Raw genomic sequence first — 8,803 nt, 5'->3', positions numbered from 1 at the left:
ATGATGATAACGATGAAGATGATCATGATGGTGATCATGAAGAGGAAAGTTGAAAAAATATAAAAGAAAAAATTTTATTAAAAAAAAAAAACAAAAACAATTTAAATGCGCAGACTTTTCATTTTGCTGACAATGTGAAACATTTGAATCCGAGCGACGGTGAGTATCTCAAAACTAGCCGTTAATCCCCCCTCGTCATATACCTTCGATAGCTCAGTTGGTAGAGCGGTGGACTGTAGCGGTGCAAAGCGTGAAGTAGATATCCATAGGTCGCTGGTTCAAATCCGGCTCGAAGGATTTACTTTTTTTTGCTTTTAAAAACGAAAATTATTTTTACATTTATTTTGAAATGGTTTTACATTGAATATTAAATATGTATAAATAAATAAATGCCTAAGATACAGAAAATTATTTATAGAAATAGATTCTTAGCTAAATGAGTATTTCTATATTTATAGTTCATTATTTTATGTGTATAAAATGTTTACCTACATGTCCAAATTCGTGTGCATATTCGTAATCTATTATTTGAAAGAGAAAAAATAATTTTAAGTTATTTTATATATTTCAAATATGTATCACTTTAGATTTTCGCAAGGCTACATACAATATGTTAAAACTACACTCGAAACTCTCAGCACAAGGAAACATATTTATAACTTGAAAAAAATTATACACGATCCTTCGAGCCGGATTTGAACCAGCGACCTATGGATGTCTACATTTTGCTTGACACACTACAGTCCACCGCTCTACCAACTGAGCTATCGAAGGTCTATATATGGCCGTGCCCAAAATGAGTTTATAAGTTGCTTTAAAAAAACAATATTTTATTGACAAAAAAAAACAATGCGAAGCACATTTAACAAAGGCGAATGCAAATGCTAATCGCAGCATAAAAACTGGCCGCAGCCGTGGGCATTACGTGTTGGTCGCTGCTCGCGATAAGATGATAGCGAGCGCGAGCGAACTTAAGCGCTCGCAGGTATTCCAGATAAAGCAAAAAAAACTATAAATAAATATAGTAGTGTATAAAGAAATCACTCAATGTGCGAGCGATTCGAATTCGCATGAAAAACGCAACGCGTGTCGGTTAACAATAAACAACAGTTGGTAACAAATGTATTTGTTTGCGCATCTCGCTCTCTCGCTGGAAAACTATATGAGCACGGACCGTAAACAATGCCTCAACAAGTAAAATATTGACGCGTCAATTAAAGGCAGACAAGCAAAATAATAAATACTTGGTTATAATCAACAGCCAATTTATCAATGGACTTGTCAGAGCTTTAACAATTAATCAAGCTAATCTTAAAAAAATCTATAAAAAATTAGGCTGCACCAAGCAACCAATTAAATAGGAAGAAATTATTATTTACATATATTTTGAAATCTTTTCAGCATACAAATATTCAAAATTATTTTCTAAAATGTAATCTAAAGATTCGTATGTATGTATGTATTCTAAATGAATTTAAATTATTAACTACATTTGCTAATCTATTTATTTGAAATTCATAAACATTCCAACCCTCGTTAGCTCACGTACAGTGCACATGCACACAAAAGCTTTTTGGGCCCAAAGCTCAATGTCATAGAGAAAAGCTCTTTATAGTAAAGCGCACTAATACATGCGCATTAACGAGCACACATAGAAACATAGAAGCGAATGAGGTGAAACAATCATGTTGTGATCTAAAAATGATGCAACGTTGGGTTTTACATACGTATACTATATATATTTATAGAATATTATTATAGATTAATAATTATGTAATGTATTTGTTTGCATGCGCTGATAAGACAGAGGACTGCCCCAGACACGCAATTGATGCTTTTTTTGTCACATAAAACTGACTTGATGCTATTTATAGAAGCTCCGGAACACACACAAGCACACACACACAGACACACACGCTGCAATGCCGCTTCAAGTTCGACTGGGGCACATCAGAACTAGAGACTCGAGTCCATATGAGTCATGCGGGAATTTTATTTATTTATTTTTTATTTTTTTCTTCTTTTTTTATCAACGGTCAGTAAATTAATTTATCCAGGCCCTGTTGTGCACTACAAAGTCAATTTTCGGCTCAATTAAATGACTCATCTGGGCAGCAAAAGATGCTGGGAAAGACACACACACTCACACACACGCACACATACACGCAGCAGCAGGCAAAAATGTAATGAAGAGTTTGAGGTAAGGGAATCAACTGTTGCTAAAAAAATAAGACCAAACTAAGTACATATCTTGTCAAAAAAAGAAGGTGTTTGAAAATTTCCTGGAAACTGGCAATTTTGTAGATTTTGTCAGACCGATAAGCCGCCCACACCAAATACCAAAAAGTGCGTAGGACGCAGTAAAACCAAGATTCATTCAATCATAGCAGGAAATTGATACCGAAGATCAAGCGAGCGGGCCCGAAAACTGGAGAGATCTCGGCGCTGCGATAGCGCCGGGAAAAACTATTTGAGTCATTCTTAAAAATTATGAACATTTGTTGCAAGATACCTGAGCAAATTACACTCTCGGACCAGGCTGGCCGCGCCGCGGGGCACTCGCCGAGGGGGCAATCATTTTCTTATCTAACAAGACAGTTTGGGCAATCGATCCAGCACAGTTTTCCTTTATTATTATTATTTCTTTTTAGGTCTCGTATACCTTACTCAATGGATCACACAGATTGCCGCACTGCGCTTAGAGCTGAGCTGTACATCTTATGTGTCTGTGTGCGTGTGTGTGTGTGTGTGTGTGTGTGTGTGTGTGTGTGTGTGTGTGTGTGTTTTTTGTCAGTAATTATCCGTAAGCTGTCAGTTTTTTTCGCTCCGCTTGCAGCCCTTGCCTTCATGTATAAAATGTATATATACACAGTATAGATAGATTAACTGATATTGCCGCATGCTGCTTGTTGGGTTGTTTTCTATACCCTGTATTCATTGAAAGCGAGGGAAGCAGGGTAGCACAGCTTAGCTCGTTCTGCCTGTCTGTTAGAAATAGTACTCGTACCTCCCACCCATTTTTTAACAGCTAGAGTCTTATGCTCTGGTATATTTACACTTTTGTATGTCATATTCAAGTGCTGAAAATGTTGTTAAAATCAAACTAAAAACAGCCAAGTCTGTCTGAGACTGTTATCATCTATTGTGGGGCTAGGGTAGAAGAGCAAAAATGGGTATGTCCTAGTCGGGCACTCCCGACTAGAGCACCCTTGCCTGTTCTTTTTATGACTTGCTGCCCTTTTTTCTGGTGTTTTTGGCATCCTAATTGGTTTGTTAAGTATCTCGCTCTATCCTGTTCGGCCTCGTGCGCGCGTGTTTGTGTGTGTGTGTGTGCCGTCTCGCTTATCAGCAAACACTTTGCGCGGCGCCGCCGTCGTCGTCGCTGCGGTAGTTTGTTCTCGGCCAGGCTAAGAGAAGCCAAGTGCGTAACCACCTGCCGCCGCCTCTTACTCTCTCTGATAAGGCAGCCAGCCTTTTTTTTGTGTTGCGCGCGCGTTTGCCGCATGATTCACTTGTTGCCCACAGGCGAAGCCACAAGCGCAGCCTGCAGCCGGCAGCTGGCAGCCGGAGACGAGCATGAGTCACCGAAGTTGGCAGTTGCATCGGGTTTCTAGGTGGCCCCGTTAACTGTTGCCTTGATAGCAGAACAGACGCAGCGCCCTTTGTTTACTGCCAAGCGCCGTGCTGTTTGATCTAAGCCCGAAAAGCAACAAAAACGCAAACGAAAACAACGGCAGCGAAACAATGACAACGACAGCGCTGCGTACATTGCTGGCGCTGCAAAGCTCGCTCGCTTGCTCGCCTAAACGCTCTCTCGCTCGCACGCACAGTCGCACGCTTGGCGCAGCTTTCGCTCAAGAGCACAACAGACATACGTTTTGATTTATTCACTGCTCGCTGATAACTCAACTAATTCACCACGTTCGCTCATGTACGCGTTTTGGCGCACACAACACACCGACCTTCGATAGCTCAGTTGGTAGAGCGGTGGACTGTAGAGTGATATACAAATTGTAGACATCCATAGGTCGCTGGTTCAAATCCGGCTCGAAGGATCTTGATTTTTTTGTTTTTATATTTTTTTTAAATACTGTGTTAATGTAATGTGTTTATTTAACACATTTAATGATTGCCAGTCGAATTTTGACGTATTTAATAAATTAAAATATTGTTTAAGCCAATTTTCACGTATATTTTGCGTATAAAAATAAATTTGAGCATGTTGTTTTATTTAGATGTTTGTATTTTGTTGAAATTTTAGTTGGCTGCTGAAAAATAAATGCCAAAATTATAAATGGAAATTTAACAGTGCATTTTATATAGTATATAAGATGAACATTTGCAAGGCTTTGTTGCATTTTTAAAACAAGTTTTTGTTATAAGAAAAATTAATATGTAATTATAAGTTGTTTAAGTAAGTTTGTTGTTGCTGTAAGCAGAATCAAGACAAAAAGGAAAATTTTGGAAATCTTTCTATTTTTCGATAACTTATTTAAAAAGGAAAATGTTTTTCAATTTATAATCATAACTAAAATCCCATGACTAAAGGGATAAAATGCTAGTAATTGCAATCTGTTCATTTTGAACACCTGCATCACATTGAAATGCTTAATTAATACAAGGAACTTAAAGCTATTAGTTAAGAAAATTGGCAGAGTTCCCACTAGGTTAGTACTACAATAGGAAGGTAGTCCCATTATTGCTGACATTCCCATTTAGAATTGATCTCTTTAAGGCCGAACTTCATTTCTATGGGCCGCCAAAGGTAGGACAACAATTGGGGGCAGCTCAATTTGCATGGACAGACGGTCGGCTTTGAGGCATGTGCCCCAGGGGCACAGGCAAACGGGACAACAAAGGCAACGAAATGTCTGTCAAAAAGTTGCAGACGTCCTGCCGCTGCCGCTGCTGCTGCCGCAGTGGCTGTGGTTGCTGACTGGTGGCTGCTTCTGCTGCTGCTCCCAAACAGATGCTATCAATACATCATTTGCCTTTGTGGCGCTGTCACAAATTCATTCACCTGTTCTCGGGCCACGACTTCATCAACATCCGCAGCCAGCTACAACTTCAGCTTCAGCCGCAGCCGCAGCCGGCCAGACAATTATATTGCGTTGATCTCCAATTAGGCTGTCGAAACTCCATTTACAACGGGCGTCCCATAAAAAATGAGACTTGGCCTTTCCTGAGCGCACATATAACACAAAAAATAAAACAAAAAAAAAAAAAATTAATAATAATAACAACAAAAATCGACTCTTGCTGTGCCGCAGCAAGTTGCAAGTCATCAACGCATCTCCAGCTCCTCTCAGGCAACATCATCATCGGCAAGTTAAGTAAATACAAATATGAATGAATTGCTGCTCGCTTTTGGATCTTGTATCTCTCGATGTGAAGATCTGGATCTTGGCGAATCATTGGCATTGTGCGTGTGCGTGTGCGTGTGAGTGTGCGCGTGCGTGTATGTGAGTGTGTGGAGTGTGGAGTGTCCGGGGGCAGAGCTTGAGTGCACGCTCTATATGTTATATCCCCGGGTTCCGAACAGTTGCAGTTTTTAGCCTTTGTCTCGTTTCGGGTGCTTCGCTTTCAACAACTGTTTTACGAAAAGCATCTCGTGTAATTTGCTGATCGAGCGCCCCTCACATTAGTGGCATGTGGTAAGTGGTAGATGGTAGCTGGGAAGCCCTAGGCATGCCTTGAGTTGTGCGTTTTAATTAGTTCAGCACTCGTCGTTAGAAATTCTTGCAGCCACAGGCATTTCATTGGCATTTGCATGCCAACCTAACGATCCATGCCAGGCAGAATTTAATACCCACAGCTCTCTAACACAAAAACAACACTCTTACAAATTCCAATCAGAAATGAGAAAGTTGAGGCTGCACCGAAAGCTGACACACTCTTTTATAATTTACTGATTCAAAAGTTTTTGATAGAAGAAACTAGTATAATGCATTTAAAATATGCTGATTATAACTTGCAGCAAATTGACGTTTTAAATTTTAATTTTTTAATGAAACAGTCTACAAAAAAAGTCGCACACATCTTGCAGTCCCTATTGGAGGATATCCTGAACCTTCTTCTACCAACACCAAATGCGGCTCTGACTAGGGTAGGGTAGCTATAAGCAAATGATATTACTATATACTATCCAAGAATCATGTCAAAATTGGTGACTCGAGCCATTAAAGTCTAATAAACTGGTCAAATTGTTAATTATCGTAAACAAAATTCGTAAAGCTACGATCAAATTTTCAAATCTCCTAAGCTCTCATAGATTCTGAGCTCGACGAGTTGATCGACATTTGATGCTGATCAAGAATATATATACTTTCCGGGGTCGGCGATGTTTCCTTCTGCCTGCCCTTTTACCAATTTTCAATGGATTCAGGTCGGTTCAATATTTTTTCTCCGTCAATGTAGATTTGAGTTTCTTACCCCAAAAATAATTAAGTATATAATTTTTAGTCATTTTATAGGGATTGAGCCTTAAAGCTCTGCAGTGTTCAAGTACATCACATAGAGTATCACATAGAGTATCAGTTAGAGTATCGATAAGATATGGCATTTTTATTAACTACACGAAAGCAGTACGAGCTTTAAAATGGGGCGCCCAACACACATACTCACACTCACACACACACACACACACACTGACACACATACGGATGCTGCCACCAGGTTGACTGAATGACGCTGCCACCAGGTTGTGGCATCATGCACGCCGCGACGCTTTGTCTGCAGCTGCGGCCGCCAGATTTGCTTTCGCCAGAGACTTGCAGCAGCCGTCGCGAAAAAAACAAAAAAAAAAAAAATTGCAGAAAACAAGCAAATCTTATTAAAGCGTAACTAAATGCCACGGATTAATGTCTAACAGGCAACGTGGCAAGCAGGTGCTGCGCATGGCCACTCGCAAATGCCACTCGAACAGAGGGTCTGACAGCGTGCCGCAGCTAGGAGTCTGGCTAACCTGGCGGACCCCACAGGCCCAGCCTATGGCATTAGCATATAAGCTGCGCCCGTCTAATGAAGCAGCTGATGCAAGTTCGTTGCCTAAGTCTTCCCAGTCATGCCAAACGGAAGCGAATCACCACATCAAATAATATGCAGCAGCAGCAGTGGCAAACGAGCTGCACTCAATGTAAATTTGAATAAAATCAAATCAAAACAAAACAATTAATCAGCATTACAACAAACACAAAGGCTGAAAAGTCACTTGCAATCGTTTGCAATTAAGATTTGTCTACGCTGCAATTACTAATTGATAATCGGATTAAGCGCTGATTGAAGGGCTTTTGTGGGGCTTGTCTAGCAGATGGGGTCGTTGTATTTCCCTCAACTAATCAAAAATGGAAACTTTTTCATTAATATGCAAGTTTTTGTCCTGACATCCGCTCGGCCTTACACTTTTTCGCCAAAGATAACCCTCTTGTGTGGAAAATGAGGCTCAAAGATACCTCGAGCGAAGATTTAAGTTACATTCGATCGACTCATTTACATTTTAAAATTTTCACATGCAAACGAACTAATTTAAAAAAAAAAAAACAAACTAATTTAAGAAATTTAATTGTGTCAAAACTTCTTAAATGCAAAGGTTTATAGCATATTTATTTATATAATTATATATATATATGTATATATGAAAAATATAGCTTAAGATTTAGTTTACAATTGTGTGGAACAGTGTATATTAACTGGCCAAAGCCGGGAAACAGTCGCTAGCTGTGTACAAAAGCAAAGCAAAGATGTTATATTGATTTTTCATGAGATTTCTTAGATTTTTCCGAGCTAATCGAAAAGTGTTAAGTTCTCAAAAACTTGGCGAAGGGCAACGACATGGTTCAGCCGAATAATGAGTATATTAAGGTATCTGTTTATTTTATAGGGTATTCTGTGTATGCAGAGTTCCCTTCGCTGCGTTTGCATTAAACAAACAAAATTGTTTTTCATATGTGTAATTATGAATGCAACTTCGATTGCTAAGGCAGCGTTACCGCGCCCACAGCCCTCGCCCCCTCGTTGCAATTAATAAACTAAAGACTGAATTTAAAATTGAAAATTGACACAAGTGACTTGGCTGGCCGACTCGATGGGGCTCTGGGTGTTAGTTTGATTTATCATTTGCTAATTGAAAAATTATACTGCCTGCTGCATTTGTCAGGCAGTTAGTTAAAATGTTGTCAGCTACGAGTAGCTGCCGGGTGAAGGGTGGCTGGCTGAGTAATAGCAGCAGCGGGTCGGTGGGTGGATTGCGGAGTGGCTGACAGTGCCAATTTATTGAATGATCGGGCGCAAGTGCCCCGGCCAACTTGTAAATGATACAACTCTGGAATTTTTCCTAGGAATTTTGATTGAGTTGAATAAACAATTGCCGCTCAATGATTGTGTTTTTTTTTTGCCGTATTTAATATGTAAACGAATTGTGTAAGTGCTGGGCGCTAAAAATAGCTCGGTGAATGCGAAAACGAATGCGAATGCGACTGCGCAGGCGATTCGAGCGCCTTTCGCAAATAAAGCAATGCAAACAAACGAAAGACTTAGGCAACGAACTCGCCACAGCTCGCCCAGCTCGCGAGCAACAACAACAACGACAACAACAACAACTGCTCATTGTTTGGCCAACGAAAATTTATAAGCTACCAGGCAAATCAATGCACATAAATAAACAAAATGTGACGTTGAGCGAAAGACAAGCACTTGAAGTATTTTAATTGTCTAAATGCCAGCGCTGATGATCGCCACCGATCTCCGATCTACCGTTCTACCGATCTACCCATCTCCGGTTCACCCAATTGCCCCAACAACAACA

At 40.0% G+C, this 8,803-nt stretch overlaps 3 non-coding genes across 3 annotated transcripts; 2 read left to right on the top strand and 1 right to left on the bottom strand.

Annotated features, from left to right (window-relative positions):
* Positions 1–202: 202 nt before the first annotated feature.
* On the top strand, positions 203–297 carry Trnay-gua. The gene is made up of 2 exons: positions 203–239; positions 262–297. It is a non-coding gene; the product is annotated as a tRNA-Tyr (tRNA).
* A 383-nt stretch (positions 298–680) lies between these two features.
* Trnay-gua lies at positions 681–774 on the bottom strand. Its single transcript has 2 exons — positions 738–774; positions 681–716 (listed from the first exon to the last, which is right to left on the bottom strand). It is a non-coding gene; the product is annotated as a tRNA-Tyr (tRNA).
* Positions 775–3,961: 3,187 nt separating this feature from the next.
* Trnay-gua lies at positions 3,962–4,055 on the top strand. The gene is made up of 2 exons: positions 3,962–3,998; positions 4,020–4,055. It is a non-coding gene; the product is annotated as a tRNA-Tyr (tRNA).
* Positions 4,056–8,803: the final 4,748 nt, after the last annotated feature.

Source organism: Drosophila novamexicana, unplaced genomic scaffold (genome assembly GCF_003285875.2).
Source record: "Drosophila novamexicana strain 15010-1031.04,08,12 unplaced genomic scaffold, DnovRS2.1 tig00000193-arrow-pilon, whole genome shotgun sequence".
Classification (NCBI taxonomy): domain Eukaryota; kingdom Metazoa; phylum Arthropoda; class Insecta; order Diptera; family Drosophilidae; genus Drosophila; species Drosophila novamexicana.
Note: the sequence above shows the minus strand (reverse complement) of the source record. Positions and strands in the feature narration are given on the sequence as shown.